A 10,834-nucleotide genomic window follows, 5' to 3' on the forward strand; every position below is an offset into this window, starting at 1 on the left:
TACACATTATAATCCTGACCTTTTGGCGTTGGAAGACATGCTCGACATCATCTAGCCCAGTCTTTTTATTTTGTAGTGAAGTAACCCAGTCTTACAGAATTTGAGTTATTTCTTTCATGAAGAAAGAAATGAATGAAACAGACAGAAAGAAACAATGGACTCCTTGGACATAAAAAATACATATATCAGCTAACATTTATGGACTATGCAGAGAACTTTACATGAATTATCTCATCTTATCCTTATAACTCCTTGTGTTGAAATTACCCATGTCTCCATTTGAGGAAACCAATCCACCAAAGGTTAAATAACATGGCCAAGGTCATATAACTAGTGGTGAAACTGGGATTCATTATTCAAGAGCCCAGTCTTTTAACCATCATTTCACAGTAGAGAGCTGAGGTCATGCTAAGGGAGCTGAATAAGGCTGAGATTTGGTGTCACACTGCTTCTGGTAGATGTCAACTGCTGCAGACTCCAAAGATGACTTTTTTTGGGGGGGGTTGTATATCTCTTTTTAAAAAATGTTTTATTTTTATACACTTTTTAAAGGTTTCTTCCCATTTACAGTTATTTCAAAATATTGGCTATATTCCCTGCATTGTACAATACATCCTTGCACCAATTTTACACTCAATAGTTTATACTTCCCACTCTCCCATCCTTTTATTGTCCCTGCCCGCTTCCCCACTGGTAACCACTGGTTTGTTCTCTATATTTGTGAGTCTGCTTCTTTTATATTATATTCACTAATTTGCTGTATTTTTTAGATTCCGCATACAAGTGATATCATATGGTATTTATCTTTCTCTGACTTATTTCACTTAGCATAATGCCCTCCAAGTCCATCCATGTTGCTGCAAATGGCAAAATTTTGTTCTTTTTTATGGCCGACTAGCATTCCATCATATATATATACCACAGCTTCTTTATCCATTCATCTGTTGATGGATACTTAGGATGTTTCCATACCTTGGCTATTATAAATAAAGCTGCTATAAACATTGGAGTGCATGTATCTTTATGAATTAGTGTTTTTGGTTTTTTTGGATATATACCCAGTTCATATGGTAGTTCTATTTTTAGGGTTTTTTTTGAGAAACTTCCATACTGTTTTCCACAGTGGCTGCACCAATTTACATTCCCACCAAAAGTGTACAAGGGTTCCCTTTTCTCCACATCCTCCCAAAATTTGTTATTTGTAGACCAAAGATGGTTTCTATTTGGAAGGCTGTATAAGCAATGAAGGAAAAGTGAATACAGCATCACTTTGGATTTATATAAGAATATTCTTTCAAGGGGGTTCAAGTTCATTTATCTCATTTTTCCCCCATAAAACTCTCAAGCCAAATTCAGAGAGGTGCTATGATACATCTCATTTCAAGGATTTACTTATTCGATAAATATAAACCAAGGGCCTACTATATGTCAGGCACTTTCTAAATGATTGGACATACTGGTGAAAAAAACAGATGGTGATCCCTGCCTGTATGGAACTTCCACTTCCAGTGATGAGAAACTCAGACAGAAGAAACAGACTCAAAGGATTACAGAGCAAGAGAAGCAGGACATTTGGGCAAGAATTTAGCTTTCCCAACTTTCTCTCCTCTTTATTGCTTTACCTCTCCAGCAGAGATTGCCAGGAAGCAAATGCTTTCAAGCATGTACGTAGTTCTCCCATTTATTTATGTACACGTTCATGGCAAAATACTTGTACTCCTGGCAGCAGTGACAATTTTCAAGTTAGATTTAGAAGCTCTGATCTGCTTCATAACTGTATGTTTAAATCATCTCAAAACAGAGAAGAATTTGTCAAAATGTAAAAGATCACACTGTAGAAAGCAAAATTCAATAATCTGCCCAGTAATCTGCTACCCTATCTGACAACCTCATCCGTCACCACCTTACAGCAGGCTAGAGACTGCTTTTTGGGTGATAACTTTCAACCTATTTTACTCTTAGTATCATACAAATGATGCCCTGAAGACATTATCTTTCAAGGCCATAATTTACAAATGAAATAAAAACATTTTAATGTACTCATTTAAAATAATTACTATAAACACCTCTGATAATTTTATTACTTATTTTTTAGACAATTCATAGTACTCTAGACAAATTTCCTTTTAAAAAAATTTACTTAGATTTTGTACCTGTATTTTTAGATTATAACAAGACCAAAAGACAGCCCTCAGAATGGGAGAAAATATTTGCAAATGAATCAACTGACAAAGGATTAATCTCTAAAATTTACAGGCAGCTCAATAACAAACAAATAAACAACCCAATCCAAAAATGGGCAGAAGACCTAAATAGACATTTCTCCAAAGAAGATATACAGACTGCCAAGACTGCCAACAAACACATGAAAGAATGCTCAACATCATTAATCATTAGAGAAATGCAAATCAAAACTACAATGAGATATCATCTCACACCAGTCAGAATGGCCATCATCAAAAAATCTAGAAACAATAAATGCTGGAGAGGGTGTGGAGAAAAGGGAACACTCTTGCACTGCTGGTGGGAATGTGAATTGGTTCAGCCACTATGGAGAACAGTATGGAGGTTCCTTAAAAAACTACAAATAGAACTACCATATGACCCAGCAATCCCACTACTAGGTATATACCCTGAGGAAACCAGAATTCAGAAAGAGTCATGTACCAAAATGTTCATTGCAGCTCTATTTACAATAGCCCGGAGATGGAAACAACCTAAGTGCCCGCCGTCGGATGAATGGATAAAGAAGATGTGGCACATATATACAATGGAATATTACTCAGCCATAAAAAGAAACGAAATTGAGCTATTTGTAATGAGGTGGATAGATCTAGAGTCTGTCATACAGAGTGAAGTAAGTCAGAAAGAGAAGGACAAATACCGTATGCTAACACATATATATGGAATTTAAGAAAAAAAAAATGTTATGAAGAACCTAGGGGTAAAACAGGAATAAAGACAGAGACCTACTGGAGAACAGACTTGAGGATATGGGGAGGGGGAAGGGTGAGGTGTGTTAGGGCGAGAGAGAGACATGGACATATATATACTAACAAACGTAAGGTAGATAGCCAGTGGGAAGCAGCCGCATGGCACAGGGAAACCGGCTCGGTTCTTTGTGGCTGTCTGGAGGGGTGGGATAGGGAGGGTGGGAGGGAGGGAGACAAAGAGGGAAGAGATATGGGAACATATATATATGTATAACTGACTCACTCTGTTATAAAGCAGAAACTAACACACCACCATTGTAAAGCAATTATACCCCAATAAAGATGTTAAAAAAAAAAAAAAGAATTCTTCATGGACTTCCCTGGTGGCGCAGTGGTTAAGAATCCGCCTACCAATGCAGGGGACATGGGTTCAAGCCCTGGTCCAGGAAGATCCCACATGCCACGGAGCAAATAAGGCCGGTGCCACAACTACTGAGCCCACATGCCACAACTTATGAAGTCCACACACCTAGAGTCCATGCTCCACAACAAGAGAAGCCACCGCAATGAGAAGCCTTTGCACCGAACTGAAGAGTAGCCCTGGCTCGCCGCAACTAGAGAAAGCCTGCGTGCAGCAACGAAGACCCAACGCAGCCAAAAATAAATTTATTAAAAAAAAAAAAATTCTTCAACCTTCTGGATGAATCTATCGTACCATCCTTTCACAAAAAGCCAGATTACACTTTCCCCAAAAGACAGTTAAGAGATGTTTTTCCAAGGCTTGGAAGAAGACAATAGTGGCAGAGAGCAGGAGCCCTTTACCTGGGCTCTTGGCATTTCTAACACTGTCAAAGCGTACTAGGATTAGTGCTTCTTCCTATCCACTAGGGTTTATAATTCAAACACGTGCTTATACTTGTCTTAGCACTTGCATATTATAAATAGCACTGTAGAAACAATGATCAAAAAGCCTATGGGATATATTTAAGAGGAAGGCTTTGAAATGCCACAGGATCAGCCTTATGAAGGATATTTTAAGTGTGGCTTTCCTAAACTTAGGAGCCACTCACGACTGTCTTCTGATGATTGAATTGGAGTCCTAGAGTGGGCTCTTGTGGGCTATCTCCTGTCTCCAGGCCCCGATTTGACTAACATCACAGAATGAAGCTATCAAAAAGGAGTCTGTGTTCTTCAAGCCTGGGAAAAACAGATTAAATTCACTCAGCACATCTGCCTTAGGGAATCCGAAACCTCCCTGATATATCTACCTAGTAATTTGTGCCCTTTACAGAATGATTGAACTCAACTTTGTGTCTCTACAGAGTTCAGGGTTCATTTTACTACCATGAGGTCAAGAGCAAGAAGAAAGAGGAAGGAGAAGGTAGCTTTCATTACTGCTTTGAAAAATAACTAGTCTGTTTTCATACACAAGGCTAATTTTTTGTTGCCTCTCAGCTCCTCTTCTTTTATCCCATTCACCATTACCATCCTGAAGCAGAAGTGTCTAAATGCAACAGTATATATATCCTGCCCAGGACACAGCTTTTGGGACCACCATTATGGTGGTACAACAGGGCATACTGGTGTTGCTGTAAAATGATCACATATTATGGAGATAATATTGACCCTTGTAAATTAAAGGAATAAAAAGCACAGAGTAACTGACATTAGCCATCTGCAGAAGCTACCCAACCTTAAAAAATGCTTTTAAAAATGAGTGAAGAGAGTTGAGAAACTGACTAGTTCACAATGGCAGGGGCAGAATGTAAGTAGATAAAATAAAATAAGATGTATCATACATTATAATAAAGAGTTCATGATCAGAGTGGATTAAAAATGGAAGCCACTTGGGATTAGCAGATGCAAACTAATATATATAGAATGGATAAACAACAAGGTCCTACTGTATAGCACAGGGAACTATATTCAGTATCCTGTGATAAACCATAATGGAAAAGAATATGAAAAAGAATATATATATATGTATAACTGAATCACTTTGTTGTATAGAAAAAATTAACACAGCATTGTAAATCAACTACACTTCAATAAAATAACTTTAGAAAAAATGGAAGCCATAGTGCAGCCACTCTGGGGCCAATGCTTGAGCAGCAATCCAGTTACCCTGTTAAGGCACACCTGGCTCTTTTAGTGTCAACAGCTATCAGCAAAGCCCTGGTATAGCTGGAAAGGCAGAAAGCAGTAAACAGAACTATGTATTTTGGCACTAAAGTTGGCACGTGGAGGTTGAGAGTTTATGGTCCAGTCTGATGCTAAACAAGGGGTAAATTGTGAAAAATATTAACTCTACCACTTGGGTCTGAAGTTAATAGCATACTTCTATGCGCTATGCTCAAAAGGAAAATACCAGGTGATTTGTAAGTCAATATTTTGACTTTATTTTTCATTTATTTGGGGGAAATTCAGTAGAAGCAAAGTAAGATTGCTGAAATTAATTTGTTTATCTTGGTAAATCCTGGGCAATAAAAACTTGTGTTTTTGCATCATACAGACCAAATTTGTCAGGGGCTCTGAAAGTATGCATGTTGTTTCTTACCTTTTGAAGAACAAATCAAGATCAAATCAGTTACGAAATCATGCATGAAAACTAGCTTTCAAGCAGAAAATCCAGTTTCATCAGAAAATATTTTGCATAGAAATTAGCATAGCAGCTTAGATATTAAATCAATTTCCAATGTTTAAAATTATTAAGACTAAAAAAAAATGCCATCTTCACAAGTGACTTCTGCAAATTTCCTGTGATCATATTCTCACATCTTCTCCAGCTTGACGTGATTGTCAAGGTTGGCCCCTCTTGATCATGGTGTCACACACACGGTCTCAAATCTTAACCACAAGTAAGGAGTGAAAATGGATCTAGTAACCAAGAAACACAGGAGTCATTCCTTTGAAAATGAAGGCAACTTTGCTATCAAAAGCAATCCCTCCTTGTTCTAATTGTCCCCTTTTATTCCTTTAAGTCACATTCTCAAGTTTCTCAAATATATTTGTCCCAGTTGTGTTTATTTTGTTACTTTGCTCAAGTAAGGTACTTAGGGCCGTAGTAAATCATTTTAGTGGGAGCAATTCCAAAAGACTGATAAGAAGGAAATATCTTAAGGCATGGGTAAATGAGAGGCAAAATGAAAGTAAAGACTAATTGGGAATATTTTCCTTCCAATCATGAACAAAATCCAAGTTACCCTAAGTATGTAACATAAAGTGATGGCCAAATCAATGTTATGGTATTTTATACTCAGTATGTTACTTTATACTCAGTTATGAAGGATATAACACAGGCAAAAACAATCACAAAGGAAAGAAAGAGACTTCCCAAACACTGAACATGTCAGAGACAATATTGGGGTATTCCCAATATTTTGGAATTGAAGTGCTTTGCATTTCCCAAAATTTCATCAGAACTGAGACAGTCAGTAAGTGTAAGAAAATGTCAGAATCCATCAAAGAGCAAACCAGGGGCTTTTTTTTCTTTTACTACTGACTTTATTTCTATGAAAGCAGCATTCAAAAGCAAAAATCAAGGAAGAGTAGCTCCGACTTGAAGTGATGCTCAAGATATCAAGTCTCAATTTGTATTTGGTTTCCTATAGTGTGAATGATAGCTCTAAATGCTTTTCAAATTGTAGCACATCTGTCTCTCCAGCTCCTAAATGCCATTCTTCCCCATCTCGAACCAACCAACCAATTTATGTATTAGTAAAGCAGCAAATAGACTGGAGAATATAAAATATGATAGACATACATAAGAACCAGTCGTCTTCATTCTGATGTCAGTCCTTCTGTAGAGCACTAGGTTTATAATATGTAGACAAGATTAGGTAGTTTAACCATAAGTATTTTCCATCCTATAACAAGATGAAAATATTCACCAATGGATTACTTTTGAGACTAATGTCTTTTGTTCATTGCAGCATCTGAGTGAAATAATTCAAGATGAGACCCTTTTGGTTAAATCCTTAGTTTACAAAAACAAAATAAAAAACCCTCTCACGTAAGACTGTGTGATAATACATTTTCTATCAAGATACGTAAAAATATTGTATATGCATTTAAGCAAAAATAAATTAACAAGAACAGAAATAATATAAAACGATGACCCTTGAGGCTAAAGCTTTGTTTTCGATCATGAACATGCATGTCACGTCGTCATCCACTGAGTCTGTCAGCTACGTCCACACAAGCAAGCACGAGATCTGCGTGGAGGGAACCAGCTCTCTCCTGAGTCTCTCCTGACAGCTACAGCCCAGGTCACTCAGCACACTGCAATTATAGGGGTGGTTTAATTTTGTAATCATCTAATTGCAATCCTCAGCTTGAAAAAAAATAAGGTTTATTGCCCAGGATTTTGATGTAAATTCAGAAAGCTGCATATAAAAATTAAGTGCAAGCTTTGACCTTCCAGCTTTGATGTCATAAATAATTAAGATGATTAACTCACAAGGAGTGGTTGGTCATTTCTCAGAACTAGCTGTTTTTCATTCACACATTTTTATTTATTAAAGGTGCCCCCTGCACTTTCCCCCTAATTCTTGTGAGTAATCTAAAAAAATAGGGAGGAGGTCATTTTGTTCTCATACTTGTTAGGACAAAAGGAATAAATACAATAGTTTGGAGTTATAAACTTGAAACTAAAAAATTGGGAGAAACTAGTAAGGACCTAGTGTATAGCACAGGGAACTCTACTCAATATTCTGTAATAACCTATATGGAAAAAGAATCTGAAAAAGAATGGATATATGTATATGTATAACTGATTCACTTTGCTGTATTCCTGAAACTAATACAACATTGTAAATCACTATACTCCAATAAAATTGTTTTAAAAATGGAAAGAACAAAAATTTTAAAAAGAAATCATGTTCTCTCTTTTATATAATCTTAATATATAGTTGACTTAGCACTGACCCTCTCCTGCTTCCATTAAACTGCTGTTCCACTGAAAATGTGACGTGACTTAGAAAGCGCTAGCCATCAACATCAAATGCAGTTAATACTGGGGATGGTGAATTGTTAAACTAAAACAAATTTAGATTAAACCGTAGACTAAAATAGTACCACTAACTGAGCGATCTACCAAGTTTCATTCTAATTTTCCTTTTTCATCAATTCATCCATCAAATAGTACTAGGCATCATGAATCTTGGAGTTTTAATTCTATATTTGACATGAAGTCTTCCTTCTGGTCTTTATATGATAAATTGTGTGTTTATACGATACATCACCTAAAGTTTACACATTAAAATCCTTAAGCAAAATATTCGAAAGACAGTATAATATTAAAGTGTTTTGCTAAATCTGGGCCCTGCATTCTGTTCAGTTCTGCCCCAAACAGACTGGAAGTTGGGAAATTTCTTTCCTGTTCCATATATTCAACTGGCCATCTGACCTTATTACTAGTGAGAACAATTTCACAGAATTGTGATCAACATTATCACCTCTTTTCTCTGTTCACACTATGTATATTCTTTTAGATAACATTAAAACTTTACAAGGAACCTAAGATTTCTACAGAGCTGATGTTAACATTTACATATGGAACATTCATTATTACTGAGGTCTTTACTGTCTTCTCATTTTTAAAGAATGCTTCTTTATTATAAGCATACAGTATTACTAATGAATTAGAGAAAATATTATCCTATCCTGATACTTGGAAAATAATAAATTGTTAGATAATGTACTTAATTCAAAATCTGAATTCTAAACTTGCTGATCTCCATTATACAGATTAGATTAATGGGCACCTTCATTTCTCAGTCATTAGTATTTTCAGAATTATGTTTATCTACCTCACAGGAATATTATCAGAAATAATTACCTTTGTTAAAAGCCTTAGGAATCACAGATGGAAAGCATTACATATGCAGACTACTATCTTGGTATTGCTGTTAAACCAAGCAAAAAGTGTGTTTCTTTATTATCAGTGAGAAAATAAGTACCACCTACTTCCCAGCTTGTTCCTTTAATCTCTCATATGTGCAATTAAACCCTAAAACTTCATGCTTAAGAAATACATTTCTCTGCTACTAAAGTAACAGCTATTTCCAAAATATATCAACTTAAAGTTTCATTTTATTAAAATCTCAACATGGATACCATCTGAAGACTATACCGTTTCTTTAATTGTGAAAAAAAGGTAGTCATTACTAAACATAAATATTCGCAGTTCTGGCTGCAGTCCAAGTTGTAAGCACTTTCCTCTGCTGTCTCAGCAATTCTCCTGATGTCAAAGACACAAAATAAATGGGAACCATATGGCTCCGCAGCAGAATACCCACGCTCTTACAACGGAGAGGGCAATGCAATTCATTACCACCATTGGAGAAATATTTTGGGGATATAGAATATCTCAATGCAAAATAAAGCTGCATGAGGCAGACCATTTGATTAAAATGCTCACACAGTGACAGAAGGAGACATTTGCTATTCTTTGGCTCTACTAACCTGTTTTGCTGCTTTTTACATTTTCTCAGTACCACCATGAGCCTCTCCTGTTGAAGGATTAAACAGCACTTCCCACCTGCTCAATGATTTTCCCACACAGTATGTCATCTGATCCAACAATATAGCCCCATCAAGCCTCACATATCTTTACAATCCAGGTCAGAACATCACTGAACAACAATAACAACAAAACAAAGCAAAATCCTCTAAAACAGCAAGAGCAACAAATCTCTTCTAAGAGCAAGTCATTCTGGTACACTTGAACTTTGAACTTTCCCAGGAAGGATGAAATCTGGAATCACCTTTTTTTTTTTTTTACCCTTAGGCCTAAAAATCCTTTTTTATACTTACCCCCAATAAAAATCCAAATCGTTAAAAACATAAAAGGAAGAAATTCATCAATGCTGTATTATTGGCTCCACATGTTAGAAATGCTAAATTTCAAAAAGAGATCCAGGGCTGCAGAGTTGGGATTAAAGCAGAGGCTGGGAAGGCAGCTGGGAGGGGGGCAGCTGGGGTTACTGAGGTGCCTTCTGTTTCCTGGTTGTCAATGAGTGATTTGGGAGGCTTGTAAATGTCAAAAAAAAAAAAAAGAAAAGAAAAACTTTATGATTTTTCTACAAACATACATATTTTTTGATTGAGCATATTCTTCAAGTTCTCATAATCCCCTCCTTGTGTGTTTTAACACTTTTTAAAACTATGAATAAGGAAATCTCTAAAGTATCACGTCTGGCATAAAATTACTACCCAATATCTAACAATACTAGAAAAATAAATTGAGACTCAGCTCAAATGTCAACTTCAGGAAGACTTTCATAGAATCCTTAAGATGAGGTAAATGCTCTTTCTACACATTTCCAGAACATCGCTGCCTTGATACAGATAATATGAGTGTGCGTTTCTCCTCCACTGTCTGGTAATGACCTAGGGGGCAACGACTGCATTTTGCTCCCTGGGGAACCCTCAGCATACAGCACAGAGCCGGGCACTGAGGACTCACTTGATAAATGTCTGTATCACTAAATTCGATGAATGAATAACTGAACTATGGGCTAAATAAGTAAACATATACATTTCCTAAATATATTTTCCTTAATTTTAAATGATAAGATGACATTTGACAGTTTTCCCCAAAAACCTCATGGTCAGTGTCTTCCTTCCTCACTAATTTCTATTCACTTTATTTTCTAGAGACACCTTTCAATAAAAACCATTATATAGTGAAGAGGGGACACATCGCCCTCATGGCTTGAGGGTACACATAACTTTTGTATTAACAAACCATTTGAAATATGCTATATTTTACATTTCACTAGACTTAACATAAAAAACAAACCCTGGCACCATAATAAACCTCTAAATAATCCATTAATAATGAGTTGGTAAACCCATCTCTAAAAAGCAAGTAGCTGGCAAGGGAAAGAGTTATATGA

The 10,834-nt window shown here is 36.3% G+C and overlaps 1 protein-coding gene across 1 annotated transcript in view; it reads right to left on the reverse strand.

The window, feature by feature from the left end:
- The window catches only part of CSRNP3 (cysteine and serine rich nuclear protein 3), a 93,467-nt gene that overhangs the window by 20,375 nt on the left and 62,258 nt on the right, over positions 1–10,834 (reverse strand). The window lies entirely within an intron of this gene.

Source organism: Lipotes vexillifer, unplaced genomic scaffold, assembly GCF_000442215.2.
Source record: "Lipotes vexillifer unplaced genomic scaffold, Lipotes_vexillifer_v1.1 scaffold330, whole genome shotgun sequence".
Taxonomy (NCBI): domain Eukaryota; kingdom Metazoa; phylum Chordata; class Mammalia; order Artiodactyla; family Lipotidae; genus Lipotes; species Lipotes vexillifer.